The sequence below is a fragment of the Hemicordylus capensis genome, chromosome 11 (assembly GCF_027244095.1).
Source record: "Hemicordylus capensis ecotype Gifberg chromosome 11, rHemCap1.1.pri, whole genome shotgun sequence".
Taxonomy (NCBI): domain Eukaryota; kingdom Metazoa; phylum Chordata; class Lepidosauria; order Squamata; family Cordylidae; genus Hemicordylus; species Hemicordylus capensis.
Window position 1 is genome coordinate 5,483,762 of NC_069667.1, and position 19,475 is coordinate 5,503,236.

The 19,475-nt window shown below is 51.0% G+C and overlaps 1 protein-coding gene across 3 annotated transcripts in view; it reads right to left on the reverse strand.

The window, feature by feature from the left end:
* Positions 1-19,475, reverse strand: part of PAK3 (p21 (RAC1) activated kinase 3) — a 148,709-nt gene that overhangs the window by 80,099 nt on the left and 49,135 nt on the right. Inside the window, exon 1 of one of the 3 annotated variants that reach the window (XM_053273962.1) lies at positions 13,029-13,254. The exons of 1 other annotated variant lie outside the window; for it this stretch is intronic. The gene's annotated coding sequence lies outside the window, so the exon portion shown is untranslated. Of the gene's footprint in view, positions 1-13,028; positions 13,255-19,475 lie in introns of those variants that run through there. One more of the 3 variants, XM_053273965.1, reaches the window with a different exon arrangement.

The window sequence follows — 19,475 nt, forward strand, 5'->3', positions numbered from 1 at the left end:
CTGCTGATAATTGTGTCAACAGCCTTATTGTGTGGAATCAAGCATTATCTGTGGTTCTATATGACGCCTGAGCTGGGCCCACTTTCTAAAGCAGCAAGCCGCCACAACAAAGGAAGAACAAAAATCACCCACGTTTCACCACCCCCTGCATACCAACACTTCACGGACCTCCTCAGTGGCAGTGTTCCCTCTAAGGCATGCGTGTGTGGGCACGCTCACACGTTTTTGGATGTCCGCTCAGTTCAGTTTAGATCGCGCTCAGGTTGAATCCGGAAGGCCCCACTCTGAATGCACATGGTGCGTGCACACTGCCTTGATGCTGCCGCCCAGAACGAAACTCATTCCGCACACAAGAGGGGAAAAATCAGAGCGAACGCCGCTCAGCGGGATCCCAAGATGGACTCCCAGGGGTCTAGTGATGAAAAGGAAGTGGTCCAAAGCCAAGGCTTCGCTGATGAACCCTGCAGCGGGCCGTGGCCGTGTCCCTAAGATTCAAGCAAGATGTTGACCTGAGGCACACTTCATGCCTGTTCATGAAAGGGTCAAATGAGGGTGCAAACCACTCTCTTTCAAGCATGTGCAGGCAGCATTCCAGTTGCTAAAATATTCATGCCCCAGTAGGAGTGTCTGATGTCAGCATCTGTTCCTCTGAGCTTCCAGACAAGTGGAGGCTCCCGGCACAGCAGCTGTATGGTTCCTTACCTGGTCAGAGTTAAAGCAGCCTGCTCCCCCTTTATCCACCTGCTCGGATTATCATCCAACACAAAGGGATGAGGTCATTCACACAGTCAAAAACTGGACCGGGTCTCACGATCAGTGAGACCCAGTTTCCTCGGGTGAGCGGGAAGGGAGCCCTGGGCAGCCGGATCGGCCGCTCACATGATGGCCGGCTCCAAGACGGAGCCGGCGGGGGCTGGGGAGCTCGGGGGCCATGCAGCCCCCGGAAGCCCCAGTATGCCCTGCGCGAGTGTGCAGGACATACTGGGGAGAACCCTGAGCCGGGAGGCTGCTTTTAAGCCTCCCAGTCGGGGGTCTACTCGCGAGTAGCCGCAGCGCCACAGCTACTCATGAGCAGATAGCCCGGGTTTGCGGAGCACTCGCTCCGCAAACCCGGGCTAAGGGGTGGGCTACAGGAGCGGGTTGGCCGTTCCAGAACCACTGGGCTCGGCTGCGAGCCCGGTGGTTCTTACGATCACAAAAACTGGGCCCCACTGTGTTCTACCTGGGTTTGGGAGCTGTGTGTGCTCCCAATTTTTGGCTGCGTGGAAGCAAGGCGGGAGGGAAATCTGGGTGGAAGTGCTTGTGTGGAAGCAAGGGAGGAGGAAAAGCTAGGTTTAATGTGGATTCTGTGAACCCACGCCAAGGTGGTGTGTGGCCCAAGATGCCTCTGAGATTCCCTCCCTGGCATGGGTTCACATAATCACATTAATGTGGGTAACCCACATTAAACCAAGATTCAAACTATTGAGGTCATTCACACAATCAAAAACTGTTCTACCCAGGTTTGGAGCTGTGTGTGCTCCCAATTTCTGGTTGTGTGGAAGAAGGCGGAAGGAATACCTGGGTAGAAGTGATTGGGGCCATTCTCACGATCGCTCTGGGCAGGCTGCTTTCCACTTCCCTTCCCCTCAGACGACCAAGCAGGTCAGCTTCGGCACACCTCCTACGTGCCCACACGGACAGCCCTGCTCCATGCAGCTCCGTGAAGCAGGGAGGAGGGATCCAGGGTTGTAACTTCTTGTTCTGGCCTCCGGACATCCCTAAATGCAACGTGAGGCACGCACATTACATTGGGGATTTCCCCCCTCCGAGTGGCGCTCTATGCGCCCGTCTCTGTGATTCCCTGTAGCCGGGTTTATTAAGGGGGTTATGCCAGAGGGGAGGGGAGGGGTCTACAATGATCCCGCCTCTTCTCACGACCAGCCTAACCCTGCTTGGGGCAGCCAAGGCAGGGTTAGGCTGGTCGTGAGAAAAGCCTCACTGTGTGGAAGCAAGGTAGGAGGGAAACCTGGGCTGAAGTGGTTGTGTGGAAGCAAGGAAAAGCTACCTGGGTTTTCCTGTGTGTGAAAGTTTTCCTGTTGTGTGAAAGCAAGGAAAAGCTACCTGGGTTTTCCTCCTCCCTTGCTTCCACACAATCACTTCTGCCCACATTTTCCTCCTACCTTGCATCCACACAACTGGAAATTGGGAGCACACACAGCTCCCAAACCCAGGCAGAACACAGTTGTTGCGTGTGTGGATAGCCTCATTGTGTTATAGCTTCTTAATTAATTTATTAAGTCATCATTATTATCTATATATTTATTTCTCCTAGGCATACCCATCGCTAATCCCATGTGTGGCAGCTCTCGCGAGAGTTCGCAAGCAGCTGCTGGACTAGCGATGGGGATGCGGAGAAAGGAGGAGGCGGCAGCGGGCCGGCCCGGCTTGGCTACCAGGAGCAGGCAGGGCCGGGCAGGAGGAGGGGACGGGCTGGCTTGAAAGCCGGCCAGAAACCACGGCCGGGCGGGATGCGGGAGAAGTGGGCCGGGCAGCTGGCAGAGGCACAGATGATCTGCGCCCGGCCCAGCTAGTTATTATTATTATTATCAATAATAGACTAGTTTTCAACCCCGCCCAAAAGGTCTCAAAGCAGTATGCACAGAACAAAGGTTATGAGAAGTTGGTTCCCTGCTCCAAAGAGGCTCCCAATCTAAAAAGAAGCACTAGAAGAAGCACTAGTTTGGATGGCTCTTAACGAAGCTTAGACAAATTCATGGAGGGCAGGTCTATCGATGGCTACTAGTCTGGTGGCTGTGGGCCACCTCCAGCCTCAGAGGCAAGATGCCTCTCAATCCCAGTTGCAGGGGAGCAACAGCAGGAGAGAGGGCCTGCCTTCACCTCTTACCTGTGGGCTTCTCAGGGACGTCTGGTGGGCCACTGTGGGAAACAGGATGCTGGACTAGATGGGCTTCCTTGGGCCTGATCCAGCAGGGCTGGTCTTATGTTCTTATTTCTCGGCCACGGGATGTGGTGGTGGTGGCCACTAGCTTGGAGATGGAGGGGTGCTGTGCGGGAGATGAACAGGGACAGTTGCTCTCCCCCTGCTAATTAGAAGAGAGCCCCTAGTTAGTTTCAGTGATTCCCAACCTTTCTGCCACAGGGAGGGCCTGAGGGTTATTCCCTGTCCCCAAAGGGTTCCCAGTCAAAAAAGAAACGCAAGGGAGATACGAGCAACAGAAGCGGGGCTGTGCTGGGCTGAATAGGGACAGTCAATTAGCGCCACACTTTACAAAGGCGTCTCTTTGCCCAGATCGCTTCTAGGAACTACCCCAGAGGTGGAGGATTTTTTTTAGGGAGGAACTGGATTTAGGAAGGAGGCCCGACTTGGGGGGAAATGTGGTATCTCCTGATGCCTCTCGAATGCATACACACTCTCCTCCTGCACTCCGCCTCCCCAGTAACGTATTCCAGATGCTCGCGTAATATGGATGAAAACCTCTTTTCAAGCTTTTAAATACCTAATTCTTTTTGCTTCCACTGAGAGAGAATCGGTTCCCAAATTTCCAATTACAGCACTTCAGAAAAGTCACCTTGGGCCCAATCCACCTGGAAACAAGCCTGGTTGAAAAGAAGGGGAGCAGCACAAAAGCAGAGGGGTGCACGATATGGGTGGATCGTGCTCCTTCTGTTTTCCAAAGTGTTCTAGATCTCTTCGCTTTTGCTTGTGGGGCGGATTGTATCTTGTTGCCACACAGCTTCTGACACAACAGAAGGAACTACTACAACTACTACAACTACTACTACTGTTATAGGTCACCTTCCCACAAAAGTTCTCAAAGCATTAAATAAGATCATAGCAAATAAGTAAGACTAGCTGGGCCGGGCGCAGAGCATCTGTGCCTCTGGCCAGCCCACCCCACGCCGACATGCCCGGCTTTCTGGCCGTCCAGCCGCTTCCCCCCTCCACACTTCTCGGCCCACCCCCACGCTTTCTGCCGGGCCAGCCGGCCCACTTCCTTTCCCCCGCACCCCGCCCGCTTCTCACCCCCCACCCCGCGGTTTCTGGCTTCTTCTCCGTCCCACCCCCCACGATTTCTGGCTGGTGGGCCGGCCGGAAAACCGACCCGTCACCAACTCCTACCCACTCCTGAAGCTAGAGCGGCCTACCGCCACCTCCTGCACCCGCCGGCCGGTCCAACTCGCCGCTACCTCCTCGGGCCGACTGGCTGCCACCGCCATTGTTTCCCCGTCCCTGTCGCCATCCCCCAGGTAGCTTGCAAACTCTTGCGAGAGCTGCCACTCATGGGATTAGCGATGGGTATGTTTTGGAGAATTATATAGAGAGATTAAAAATAAATAAGAAACCCCTAGAAACATGAGATAAATAACACATAAATAAGAGACATCTTAGGAACATAGGAAGCTGCCTTATACTGAGTCAAACCCTTGGTCCATCTAGCTCAGTACTGTCAGCACTGACTGGCAGCATCTCTCCAAGGTTTCAGGCAGGAATCTTCCCCAGCCCTGCCTGGAGATGCTGCCAGGGCTTGAACCTGGGACCTTCTGCATGCAAGCAGATGTTCTTCTACTGAGCTCTGGCCCCATCCCCAAACAAAGAGGTAGGAGCAGAGGAAGCTTTTTATACTGAGTCAGACCATTGGTCCATCTAGCTCAGTATTGTCCGCACTGACTGGCAGCAACTTTCCAGGGTTTCAGGCAGGAGTCTTTCCCAGCCCTACCTGGAGATGCTGCCAGGGCTTGAACATGGACCTTCAGCATGCAAAGCAGATGCTCTTCCACTGAGTTAAGGTCCCATCCCATGTGCACATGTACGCTCTGTTCAGACCCTGGGTTGAATGCATGGATGTTAGGAGCGGGCACAGCAGGAACAATCCTGGCTCCCTGCACAGTATATTCCGGGCTGGGGGGATTGTCTTCTGAACCGGGTTTTCCTGCATGACTCTGTGAGACAAGCTAAACCAGCTTTGCTCAACGCTTGTTTCCTTAAAGATGAACTGATAACTCTTGCTCCCTCTTCTCGGCCCAGTTTTGAGTCAAAGCTCGAGACGTCCGTGAGCCTCGGAGGCCAACTTACCGACAGGCCAACGGGCACACGCTTGCATGCCAAACAGCCGCAAAACAGACCATGAATGTGCCATTGCTGTGGAATTCCTAGAAGTCTGACCCGTCTGCCGACGCACCAGGGGGCCTTTCACTCTGGCGTGGAGACAGATGGCAAATAAGGAAGATCACCGCAGAGCACAGCAGGGATCAGAAAGAGTCTGGACTCGGGGCAGCATCAATGTCATCGCCCAGACAAAACGGAGCACGGGGGACTGTGGCGAGCAGCAGAAGAGGAAGCCCAACCTGCCTGCCGCTCTCCTGCCGCTTGGTGGTCACACAAAGGGCCCACTCACACAACCGTTTGGGGGGCCGGGAGGGTGGGCGGGGAGGAAGGCTGCATCACCTTCCCTGCAGACGATTACCAAGACATCGCCGGGGGCACGGATCCGCGCCCAGATGGTCCGCTGCTGCCCCCGGCTGTGCAGAGGTGCAGGGCTCGGGTTGTGTCGTCCCGGACCCCGGAGATCCCACAATATACGGCTCGGGGATCTGCTTCTGTCCCAGCGCTGGTGCTTGTAACACGACCAATTAGCCCAAGTTAAGGGTGCGCTTCCGCCTTTGGCCTTGGCTTACCGGTGGGCTCCGTAGGTGGGTTTGCCGCCATGGCGCCCCCAGAATCCGCATGGATCCTGGCGGTTCCCACAGGCAGCCAAGCTGGGTCTTGGCCGCTCGTGAGAACAGCCTCAAAGGCTGCTTTGAGGGCTTACACTTTCCACGCCATTGAGCAACATGCAAGAAGCTTAAAGGAGGGGAATCTGCCGTTCTGGTTCAAAACCCCTGCTAACTGGAGGCACCTTTCTAACATGCTGATTCTCTTTGTTTAGCAGGGGGAGAGTAACTGGCCCTGTCCACCCCCAGCACAGGACCTCCAGTGACTGCTGCTGGTGTCTGTCTTAGGTTTCTTTTTAGATTGTGAGCCCTTTGGGGACAGGGAGCCACCTTTATTTATTTATTTTTTCTCTATGTAAACCAACCTGAGCCATTTTTGGAAGGGCGGTATAGAAATCGAATGAATGGATAAATAAATAAACATAAATAAAATGGCACTCTGAGAACCTAGAACCACTGCCAGTCTGTGAAGACAATACTGAGCTAGATAAACCAATGGCCTGACTCAGTATATGGCAGCTTCCTAGCAAGGATGCAGAGGCTGCCCTTCCTATGTTCCTACGACTTCGGCCCCAAAGTCCAGGGGTAAGAGTGCCTCTGGCTGGAAGGGACCTTGAAGAGCCGCTGCCAATCAGTGTAGACAATATTGAGCTAGATGGACCAAGGGTCTGACTCAGTATAAGGCAGCTTCCTAGCAAGGATGCAGGGGCTGCCCTTGGGTTGCATTGAGCCTCTTAAGTGCCCAAATCTGCAGGTTAGTTGCATTTCAAGTGCATGGTCATGCCCAACTCCCTGCAAGGGATCTGCCCTGTGCCATGAGATGCATTTTGGTGTGCCACAGATCACCACGGTTTGCACTGCAAGACAGTCTCACATGTGCCACAGCAAGACTGGAGGTAGCCCAGCTCCAGCCCGTGCCGGCAGCACAAGGGTGGCCCAAGCCACTGCAGCCACCACTCCCTGGCTACTGAAAGTAGCCTACGGCCCTTCTTTCCATTTCCACTCATGCTGGTCCTGTCGCAGTTGGCCATGCCAAACTGGCAAACCAAGCCACCTGCTACAGAATCTGTAAGAATGGCCCAGGACATTCCCCAACCCAGGAAGCTCTGACTGGGACCCACACATTTGCTTGTTTTCGTTTCGACACATCCTGCCTTCCTTCAAAAAGAACTCAAGAGAGATCACAATAAAAAGAACTTTTGCTTTCAAGTACTCCAGAAGGGGGTAGCCATCCGCTGCAGCACAAGCAACAGAAAGGCTTTGCTCACACAGTTGTTTGAATCTAGGTTTGATGTGGGTTACCACCATTAAGCTGGTTGTGTGGACCCACACTAAGGTGGTTTATGACCTGAGATTCCCACCTTGGCATGTGTTCACACAATCACTTCAATGCTGGTAACCCACATTAAGCCTACATTCAGAACACTGTGTGCACAGAGCCAGTACGGTGTAGTGGTTAGTGTGTTGGACTAGGACTGGGGAGACCTCAGTTCAAATCTCTGTTCAGCCATGAAACTTAGGGGGTGACCCTAAGCCAGTCACTTATCCCTCAGCCTAACCTACCTCACAGGGTTTTTGTGAGGATAAAAATAATCATGTATTGGGGCTCCTTAGAGGAAGAACTGGATATAAATGTAAAAATAAATAAAATAAACAAACAAGGCCACAGTCTTGGAGTACCTTAAGCACCAACAGATGTATTATGTCATAAGCTGTCCTGGACTAGAACTCACTTCACCATGAAATATAATCCTCCAGTGACAGTTATATACACAGAGATAAACATACACAATCGGGCAGAGAGAGAAAATTAAAAGGTGGGGCCAAAAAGCTATGAAAGGAAAGGGAGAGTTATAGATCTGTGGCATGTCTGAGCAGAACCCAAAAGGTACACAAGATCAGAACAGAATGACAAATCCACAACAGCAGTCGTTAGCGATACCATTCTCTTTCCAGCTATGCTATGCTCTCATAATTTTAACTCTTGCAGTAGGAAAGAAACCCAGAATGCCAATCAGGGCAAAATCAAAGAGAAGCAAGTTTGCTGATAAAACACAAAACTTAAGTGAGAATTTATATTAGATCAGTGGTTCTCAACCTGGGGGCCGGCAGTTGTTGCTGAACTACAACTCCCATCATCCCCAGCCACGTGAAATTGTAGCTGCGGCTGATGGGAAGTGTCGTTCAGCAACATCTGGAGGTTGGGAACCACAGTATTAGAGTTTATAAATGCTTACACAGAGTGGGTTCTCACAATTTTTTCTTTTAAAATTCAAACGTGACACAAAACTGGAGTTAAATAGGGCAGAGGTTGGGATTCCATTACGTCTGAATTTGTGCAACTGCAGTTTCAAGCCGAAAGCGACCTGCAACTTGCCTCACCAAATTCCAGTCTGAACCTTCGGTTTGCACAAAGGTTTGCCACTGAGACCTCCGGTTTGGCCGCCACAGCGTAATGTCCGAACCCAGACGCTGCCATAACTGCGGTTTGATTCATTTTTCTGAAACCTCAATCATAGAGACGGCAGCTCAGACCTGCCCAGGATCGCACACACTTCATGCCTTTGGCGCTTGTGTGAACCAGGGCAAAAACCCTGCTCTAACCCTCACTTTTACGAATACGATGGATATGTATATACCGCTTTTCAACAGAAGTTCCCAAAGCGGTTTACACAGAGAGAAAGAAAGAAAGAAAGAAAGAAAGAAAGAAAGAAAGAAAGAAAGAAAGAAAGAGGGAGGGAGGGAGGGAGGGAGGGAGGGAGGGAGGGAGGGAGGAAGGAAGGAAGGAAGGAAGGAAGTAGTTGGTCCCCTGTCCCCAAAGGGCTCACAAGCTTGAAAAGGAACATATGATAGATACCAGCAATAACCACTGGAGGGGTGCTGTGCTGAGGGTGGATAGGGCCAGTTGCACTTCCTCATTCAGTGACCGAGAAGCCACCAAATGCCTTCAAATGCAACTTCTTGATTTATGATGCAGCCAGACACATTCTCTTAAATGCAATTCTGGGGGCACACACATGAGCCTCTGGTATCAAGCTTCCCCTTCTTGACCTGTATTCCCACGCTAAGACTGGGCCCTTCAAGAGGAACTGTGGTGAGTGAGGGTTCGGGGGACTCGATTGCCCTCTCCCCTGCCTCGGATGCCTGTGAGGTGAGGCAAAGGAGGGGCTAGTCCACAGGACCTTTGGAGGCATCCAAGGGGGCAAGTTGGCTTGATATTCTCTGGAGGCAGCCTGGGCCCTTAAATACCTCCGAGGCGTCAAGATCCAGGGCTGGCCCTGCCTCTCTAGGACCTGATTCTGAGTCACTACTGTGAGTGGGGGCTGTGACTGCCTGGGCCATAACACCTTCCATGGACTACCTGCACAGGTGTTGGCGCCATGTGGAGCTTCCTTCCAAGGCAAGCCCACCAAGCTTTGTCATGATGGAGTTTCACAAAGGCAATGGAGATCTACTTTCTTCTGTCGGCCACTTGGGCCTGCTTGAATGAATGGAAGTACGGATTGGATGTGCCACTGCTGGTTGGTCTGCCTTTGGTTTTATGGCATCGTGACAGGATGGGTGGGTTATGACAATTTTTGTAAAAAGAAGAACTTACTGGAAAATCACCAAGCCATGCGTGCTCTGGCGGAGTGTGTCATGAGAACCCAGGATTTTTTTTGTGTGCTTCCAGCTCCTGAAATGTAACCAGGATTGCTCATCTTAGAGCTGAATTTGGCTGGTTGATCCTGGTTAAATGTTGGGAGTTTGCAGCACCGATCTGGGATTGTTGGAAATGGTAGCTTGTGCATGATCAGGAGGGTTTGGGGCTTGGAAGAGTCCTTACCCCATCCTGGACAGGCAAGCAGAGCCTCCGTTGGGCTCTGCAATCCCAACTCCTAGACAAGTGCTACAGCAGCGAGCTGAGAGTCAGGAAAGCCTCTGAGAATTGGGAGAACCTTCCCACAATGCACCGCATAGCCAGAAGAAAGGAAAACTTCATTACATCACAGCCGCCCTCTGATTGGCCATGAGGGGGAAGGAGGCGGGGGAAGCCCCATTTAAGCCAGTGATCATAGAGAGGGCTGTGTAGAGCGGCACATTCACAGATCACAGCCCCTCCAGCTGCAACGCTCTCTAAAAAAAAACATGGTGTCCAGCTGCTGGGAAATGCAAACGGAGCAGAACGGAGACACACGATTCACAAACCCAGGTTAGTTAAGAGCAGTTTCCAGATATTCTTCCTGGAGGACTATATCATAGCATATGGCTCAGTGCAGCTAATCCACCCCCCATCTAAATGTTCTTGTCAGGTGACATTAGGCACAAATCACATCGGCCGGATTCACACAGTCGTTCGATTCTAGGTTGAATGTGGGTTACTGAGATTAGCGTGTGAACTCAAGCCAAGCTGGCTGATGGCCTGAGATGGATCAGAGGCTCCTGCCTTGGCACGGGTTCACACAATCATGCTAATGTCAGTAACCCACATTCAACCTAGATCTGAATGATCGTGCAAACCAGGCCACAGTGTTCTCTGGATGCTCAGTCACCTTAGTCACCAAAATATTAAAGCAGGAGTCCCAGACTGTGGCACTCCTGCAGATGTTGGCCCACAACTCCCATCATCCTTGGCTACTGGCCATTATTATTGGGAATGCTGGAAGCTGTATTCCAACAACAGCTCGAAGGCCACAGTTTAGAACACCTGGGTCAAAGAGTGGTTTATGTGTCTATTTTAGTTTTTTTGCTGTGTCTGTCCATTCTTACAGATGGAATTTGATTCTACCGTTAGTGATTAGAAATATGGTAGTAGAGACTACTTCATACCAAGCCTAGAGCTGCGAGCTTGTGTCTGTGCCTCAAGTTAGGAAACCCACTGAAGGGGAATCCAAAGCAATGTGCCACACAACTCCACTCAATGGCGTCCCTCCATTTCTGCAAAGAAAATGTCCTATCCAAAAGTAACAAAACTATTCACCTTCCCATTGAGATACAGCGCAACCAACATCCATTCACGGGCCCAAATCAATCCAAACGCTCACCCACTAGCGATGGTGCCGAATGGTTTGGTTCCTGAGGCCTGGAGGAACCACCAACATAACCCCTACAGTGTCAGTGCATTCCCCACTTCCTGTTCTAGAACAGTTGACCCAACCAAGCTCAGTCTAGAATCAGCACACCTTGCTGACTAGGCGCTTAGAAAAATCACACCCACATGACATCTCCTCCTCAAGGAAGAGACACACATCTGCACAAGTATACACAGAAGAGACACCAAAGCTCCTTTGTTCACTTAGCATCGCCCGCCTGAACCAAGCTCTCTGCACCTTCCCAGCTCTCTGCACCCCAGCTCTTCTCCCAAAGAAAAGAGTCAGTGGCCTGGTTCACACAACCATGCAAATCTACATTCAATGTGGGTTACCGACATGAACGTGTTTGGGTGCACCCATGCCAAGACGGGAATCTCAGCTTCATCTCAGACAATAAACCACCTGGCGTGGGTTCAAACCACCATGCCGATGATGGCAAACCACATTAAACCTAGATTCAAAGGCTTGTGTGAACCAGGCCAGACTCTTTCCTTTGTCTTTCTGACATCACCGACTAGATCTTATTCCATTGCTTTGTCCCCCGGTTGCCCACCATTTCACTCCACCCCATCCGACACTCCGTCCGACCTCATGCCTCCCTCTGCCTGCTCTTGGCCGCCCTCGCTTCTCGCGCTTGCTGTTTCCCACTCAGGCGCTTCTCAGGCCCCCTCCTCTGCCCGCCTTCCCCACTTCCTCCTTAGCATCAATCCGCTGCCTTTGATGCCTCTCCTTTTCCCCTCCCTTCCCCTCTCCCACCAGCTGTGCCTCTGGAAAATCCAGAAATAAACTGCAGAATGTTAATTTATGAATCAGGGAGGAGTCACAGGGGAGCACTTGATTTCATTCCCCACCAGGGCCCAGAGTTTTCTATTATCTTCCCCTAAAGCAGCCAGCTGCTTCTCCCACCCCCCTTACTCTCTCTGCCTCTCCCTGCCCCCTCCCCACTCCACTGAAAGAGCCAGTCATATGGAAAACCCTCCGAGAGGCTCCACTGGAGCTTTGACCTGCTGATCCACACCTCACCCCGCCTCTCCATGGGCTAGGCAGGTGCAGGATTTGGGCAAATCTCACTGCAGGAGACGCATCGGCCACATCAATGAGGCACACAAGAGAAAAGACACAAGACCTAAACGTGCCGTTCTTGGCATTCAAGGAGAGAGAGAAAGGAGGGCGACACATATCTTCACAACAAAAAGAAACCCTCTGCGGATGTGTGTGAGATGCTGAGAACTGTGGGGTCGTGTCCGTTCCGGCTTCGGAACAGTGGAAGAAGCAACTTGACCATGAACGCTCGACTGGTGGGGCTGGGAGATGAACGGAGAGCCAGATCAGCCTTGATCAGCTGAGGCCCACTGAAAGCTCATGCGGAACTATGTGAGAGGCAATTTCCTTGGACAGCTCTTTTTGCAGCTTTCCCACACACAACCCACCCCCCCACACACACACACACAAAATATCTCATTGCTTCTTTACAGTGATCAGTTCCAACTCCGGCATCCATTCTGACCCTGGAATACAAGTGGATCTTAAAGCCAAGCATGTCACCGAAGGACCTAGACTGAGCCGGAGGCGAGGCTACTGTGACAGCTCCACACCCGGAGAGCACAGCCAGACAATATTGGGACAAAGAGACGGCGGCCCTGGGCAGCAACAACCTGGAGTGGGGCGGGAGTCACCCACCCAAACACCCTCCAAGGCTTCACCTCCAAGGCCTTTTCTTAAAAACCCAGCAATGCATTTGTCCAGGGAGGGAGAGTGGAGACTGCAGCAAGACAGAGTCTCTCTCTCTCTCTCGTCTCAGAACAACAAGCAGAGCCTGTATTGTTAGCAGTCGAGAGGAAACCCATCCAGACGGTCCCTGCTGCCGATCTCTGTGTTGACACTCCATGGTGGCGGCGTCCTCTGTTAGACCCCCCTCCCCTCTGGAGTCAAATGGCTACAAGACGCCCCCCCCCTCTACAGATCCCCAATCCTGGCGTCGCTCGGAAAATCATTGCCGTCTCAGGGACGGGAAGAGGAGAGGGTGCAGGATGCCGCCGAGGGGAGGCGAGGACCCTCGGCCAGCCCCGGGGACACCCCGAAATCATGCACGGTCTGGGGTTGCGGGTTTCTGTCCTTGCAGCTGAAAAGAAGGAGGCCCTCGGTGCAGGCAGGAGGATGCCTGGCCCTACGGCCAGGTATGGGCTGCCCCCGGAGGACCAGCCAGAGGCCGCCCCTCCGCTGCAAAGAAAAAGGCATTACCTGCAATCTGTCCTGTCATGCTGCACCCAGACGGTCGGCCTGCAAGGTCTGAAAGACTGTCATCGAGAGCGAGACCCTTTGCAGGAGGGGAGGGTGGGGGGGGCGCGGGGAACAAGGGCACACTCCGGGCTTAGTCCATTAAAAGGCTTCCATTCTGCCCACCGAGCCGCGGCTGACCTCCAATCCCAACATGAGTAGCTCGGAAGCCTCACTGCCTCCTCGCTGTTCCCTAGCACATGGCGTCACCCGCTTTCCAGCCGCCCGATTGGCTGGGGGAGAGCAGATAATACTACTACTAATAGTACTGGCTGGGCTGGAGGAGAGAAATCTTATGTTTCAAAGGCAGGCAGGGGCTCGGAATATCGGAGGAGGGAGACGGCGGAGGGGGACCTGCGTTCAGCCACACCGACCCCTGGCCTCGGACCTGCTCGGAGCCCACTTCCAGAAAGACGTTGACCCTCCTGCGTCTTAGACCTGCACGGCGCCTTTCCCCTCTCCATCGCTGAACGGCAATGGCATTTGTTATATCGAAACAGACATTCGAGCAGCAGCGACAGGCAGACACCTAAAGAAGGAGCAGGTTTTTAAGAGCTAACTCCACTACCAGACTGAGCCTGCAGTTTTACTCTGACAGTACGAAAGAGGGTTCTTAAAAGCTAAAGTGACGAAATACCCCTGAATTAGACTGTGTTCTGTTTCCCCTCTCATAAAAACACTGCTGCTTTTGGTGGTGGGGGGGGCATCTTATCATAGATTGTACTTGGCCCTCCAGCTGTTGGTGAACTACAACTCCCATCATCCCCAGCTATGGTGCCTGGGGATGATGGGAGTTGTAGTCCAAGAACAGCTGGAGGGCCGTCTGCCCACCCCTGACAATTGTTCTGAATTCTTCTGAGTCCATATTTCTGTTTTGGAGTGTCCTGTGAATTTTTTTTTTTAATGTCACTGTTTTAATCACCTAATTTTTGAATCTAATGTCTTCATTATGGCTGTGCTTAACAAGACATTGATTTCGTGGAGCGGGGGCGGGACACATTTTTTAAAAATCTTTTCTGGCTGTTGCTTAACACTAGGGAATATACTGCCAGACGTATTGAAAGGCTGCTTCATCCAAAGGCATTCAAGAGACAGAGGATGCAATGTTTTAATCTCATGATTTATAAGCCAGTTTTGTGACTGCCGGAGTTTGCTTCCATTTTTGAACATTTGGGTTGGGCAGTATTTACTTTTATTTATTTATTTATATACATATATCAGTCCTGCTATTCCATCCCCAAAGGGCCCCCAAGGGCGATAAGAATCAGCAACATGAAATCCCAACGCAACAATACTATCAACAACAAAATAAAACAAACACAACTTCAAATGAACTTTAAAAACAGAGATTAACACAGGGGAGGAGCCATTCGGGCACATATGTGCAGCCAAAACAGTTATTCCCCATCTTATCCTCACAACAATCCTGCAGAGTAGGTCCGCCTGAGAGAGAGAGTGGCAGGTGCAAAGTCAGCCAGGGAGATTCATGGTCACGTGGAGATTTGAACTCACGTCACCCCAGGTCTAACCCAATACTCTAACCACTAAACCAGACTGGGATCTCTCATTATCTCAGTAACCCTGTGACAACCTTGTAAGACAGATAAGAACATAAGACCAGCCCTGCTGGATCAGGCCCTAGGTCTATCTAGTCCAGCATCCTGACAATTATCATCCCTATTTTGCAGAAGATCCTGCCTTATCTGTGGCCACTATTTGAGTTTGTGGCAAAGGCAAGATTCAAACAACAACCTCACTGATTTGCAGCTTATTTGTTTATTTTATTTTTACATTTTATATCCCGCTCTTCCTCCAAGGAGCCCAGAGCAGCATACTACATAGTTAAGTTTCTCCACACAACAACCCTGTGAAGTAGGTTAGGCTGAGAGAGAAGTGACTGGCCCAGCAGATTTGAACTCAGGTCTCCCTGGTCCTAGTCCAGCACTCTAACCACTACACCACACTTGCCTAGTCTCAGAGTTCTCAAATCTGGGTCCCCAGATGCTGTTGGACTACAACTCCCATCATCCCCAGGACAATGGCCTTTGGCCAACACCAGCTGAGGACCCATTTGAGAATTCCCCTTAGTCTATTTGCCACTATAGAGCTGAAGCTTTTGGGGATGACATTTCTAGGCTGGGGCTATAGTACAGTGGAAGAGCATCAGCTTTGCGCGCAGAAGGTTCAATCCGTGGTAGGTTCTCCAGGCAGGGTCAGAAAAGACTCCTATCTGAAACCTTGGAGAGCCGCTGCCAGTCAGAGAAGACCATACTGAACCAGATGGACCAATAACCTGGCTCAGCATACAGCAGCTTCCTACGCAGGAGCAGAACATTCACATCTGACCAAGCTAATGTGGGTCATTGTGACACCATCCCAGACACAAGGTGTTCAAAAAGCAATTTAAGCATCACCCGATACCGCAATGGTTCGAGCGTATCAAATAGCCAAAGGATCACAGTGGAAACTGAAATATGCCTTGGCGCCAATGCTCAGGTCCTCCCAGTCATGGGGGCATTCCTCCGATGCCTGTGATATCCCTGGAAGAGAAGGCACTCCGCTCCGAGAGCGCGTGGGCAGTTCCGTGCGACTGGCAACAGGCCCCCCTCCACATCACAGAGGCTCCATCGGGTACAGACATGAGCTCATTCCAAACCACTTGCCAAAGAGAGATTCTCCATGGAGTTTCCATCAGTGAAGTCTGACGGAAGACAGCAGGTCATCTATCCGGACGCATCGCAGGAACACAGGAAGCTGCCATCTACTGAGTCATGCCCTGGTCTCCTCTAGTTTCCCTCTGGCGAGGAGCGAGAGGTCGGGTAGCACAGTGTGGGGTAGTGGTTAGCAGCCAGAGAGGGCAGTGCCGGGAGGGGGTGTGTGTGCATGTCATGCAAGGCACCTTTGAGGAGGTAAGGAGTACGTGTTTACTGTCGTGTAAGCAGCTCCTTCAAGCTGCGGCACTCTGCCCGCGATCCCATGCAGGGCGGCGTAGCCCTAGCCTCTGCACGTGCATGGAGTCTGATTGAAAGGCTGTGGCAGAAAAAGACCCAAATAATCCCAGTGGTCATTGGCGCCCTGGGTGCAGTCCCAAAAGACCTTGAAGAGCACCTCAACACCATCGGGGCCACAGAAACCACCATCAGCCAATTACAAAAAGCAGCTTTACTGGGAACAGCCTATATTCTGCGACAATATCTATAACAACAGCAACAACATTGACAATAAAATTCTGGCATCCCAGGTCCTTGGGAAGGACTCAATGTCTGGATAAAACAAACCAGTCAATAACACCTGTCTGATACAAAAAGCTGCTTTTTGTAATTGGCTGATGGTGATTTCTGGGGCCCCTATGGTGTTGAGGTGCTCTTCAAGGTCTTTTGGAACTGCACCCAGGGCGCCAATTACCACTGGGATTATTTTGGTCTTTTTCTGCCACAGCCTTTCAATTTCAATTTGTAGATCTTTGTATTTGGTGATTTTTTCTATTTCTTTTTCTTCTATTCTGCTATCCCCTGGTATTGCTATGTCGATTATTTTGACTTGTTTTTCTTTCTTCTCGACTACAGTTATATCTGGTGTATTGTGTGGCAGATGTTTGTCTGTTTGTAGTCGGAAGTCCCATAATATTTTTACATCTTCATTTTCTACCACTTTTTCCATTTTATGGTCCCACCAATTTTTGGCTACAGTTAGCTTGTATTTTTTGCAGATGTTCCAGTGTATCATCCCTGCTACCTTGTCATGCCTTTGTTTGTAGTCAGTCTGTGCGATCTTTTTACAACAGCTGATTAGGTGGTCCACGGTTTCATCTGCTTCTTTACAAAGGCGGCAGCTGTTTGTGGTTGATTTTTCTACTTTTGCTCTTATTGCATTTGTTCTTAGTGCCTGTTCTTGCGCAGCCAGTATTAAACCCTCTGTTTCTTTCTTCAAGTAACCATTCTTAAGCCATTGCCAGGTTTTGGTGATGTCTGATTTTCCACTTATATTGTGCAAATACTGACCATGCAGTGGCTTATTTCTCCATTTTTCTGCTCGGTTCTTGACTTGTTCTTTCTTGTAGGCCTGCTTTCTTTCATTGGTGTTAAATAGTTTTGCGTTATTGACCATTTGAAGTGCATCTTCTTCACTGTCCTTGATAGGTGAAGAAGTGCATCTTCTTCACTGTCCTTCAAGGCCTCTTTTCTCCTCCTCTACTGTTTGATGGACTTGCAGCATTCCTCTTCCACCTGAGCTGCGAGGGAGGTATAGCCTATCGACATCACTGCGGGGTGCAGAGTTGTTGTTGTTGTTGTGGGGTGCAGGGTTGTTGTTGTTGTTGTTGTTGTTGTTATCAAAGGGCAAATGCCTTGAGAAGGGCCTTAAAAGCAGCCAAGGAGGGGGCTGAATGAATCAGGGGGGTAGTGTTCCAAAGAAGAGGGGCAGCCACAGAAAAGGCCCTCCTATGGATCATGAAAATGCTCCAAGTCCTCCAGATAACTCATGCCAAAAGATGGATTTAGGTGAGCAAAGGGTGTGATAATGGATCCAAGCCTTTCTCCACAATGAGGACTAGAAGAGTGGCTCAGAATTAAAACTGACGTTCTCCAACAGGAAAAAGGCACTTGAAAGTCCTACCACCACAATGGATCCTCTCACTGAATCAATGAATCCTCTCTAGCAGATAAATGGACCAGGAGAATGGCTCGAGGTCCTGGAAGATTACCCAGTGTGTGCCCTACAGAGTTAACTCGCCTTGCACTGACCATAAATAATGTTTCCAAGGCCTGGAATTCTGCCAGTCAGGTTTGTCTCCCTTAGCAAGACAGATTTGGAGAGGACTGCATCAGAATGCTGCTAAACCTGGTTCACCACATGATTCTTGCCTCCTGCCGATAGGACGGAGAAGGAGTTATCTCCTTGCTAAATCTGCCCGTAGTCTCTTGAGCAAAGAGTTCAGCTTAAAACCACAGGAAAGGGGGGAAAAACTGAATCAAGCAAAAGCAGGAAAGTAAGGTCAACCCCCTCTTTTCAAGGTTTAGCTGCATGCACATAAATAAATATATTCAGATAAAACAAGATGCGTCTTTTGCTCTCTTGGCATAATGAAACACACGTGCTCAAACATCTGTCCCAGAGTTTCACAAGTTTGGGGATTTCCCCCAAAAGAATAATGAGAATGTTGGGGTTTCTAGGGGTGCTGACTCATTTAACGGCCAACATGCATTACGAAAATTTGGATGGCGAAATAAGTGACCTGATGCTGATCTATCTGCTTTCTTGGTGCTTAAAACAGGAGAAGGATGGACATTACATTCACAGTATATCCCGCTCTTCCACCAAGGAGCCCAGAGGTTACATGGTTAAGTTTAGACTCACAACAACCCTGTGAGGTAGGGTTGCCCACCCATCTCATCCACCTGACCGCCCACCTCAGCAAAAAGCAGGTTTGCTGCTGCTGCCAGCAATGGGGAGAGAGCCTGGCAGGTGGCTGTGGAGTGAGGCCGGCGAGAAGTGGGGCACAAAAGCAGCAGCAGTGGGGATCAGGGGAGCCATCCGAAAATCTAGCCACAGACAGGTGGCCCCATTGCTATACTGGTGGATGAGTGGAAGGAAGGAAGGAAGGAAGGAAATGAGCCCTCTCTATCCCCCACACATGATCTCTCTGAGTGCTGCTTTCTCTCCGCTGACCTATATGACAAAAGAAAGGAAGGGTAAAGCCACCTAATGGCACAGTGAGGAAATGGATTCATTATCAAGCCAGAGGTTGCTGGTTCGAATCCCCGCTGGTATCAGAAACACCTCTATCGGGCAGCAGCGATATAGGAAGATGCTGAAACGCATCGTCTCATACTGGCCGGGAGGAGGCAATGGTCAACCCCTCCTATATTCTACCAAAGACAACCACAGGGCTCTGTAGGCGCCAGGAGTCAAAATCGACTGGATGGCACACTTTACTTTACTTTAAGGATGGATAAGCCCCGTTGAGCTCAGTAAGCCAACCTATTTTCCCAAAACACCAAGAACACCAACTTGGTTGTTCTGAGTTGTGCACACCTCACTGTCTCTCTCATGACACCCTCCTAGTGCAAGAGGGGGTCGAAATGCCTCCCCAGGATCTCCCAAGCACTGCCTCAGTCATCCTCTTGGCCAGTGCTGCCAGACATAGGGACGTGGGAAGCTGCCTTCTACCGAGCCAGACCATCAGTCCATCCACCTCAATACTGTCTGCACAGACTGGCAGCGGCTTCTCCGAAGCAGTAGGCAGGAGTCTCTCGCAGCCCTATCTTGGAAGCACCAAGGAGGGAACTTGGAACCTTCTGCCTTCAAGCATGCAGGTGCTCTTCCCAGAGCGGCCCCATCCCTTAAGAGGAATACCTTGCAGTGCTCACACATGTACATAGGAACCTAGGAAGCTGCCCTATACTGAGCCAG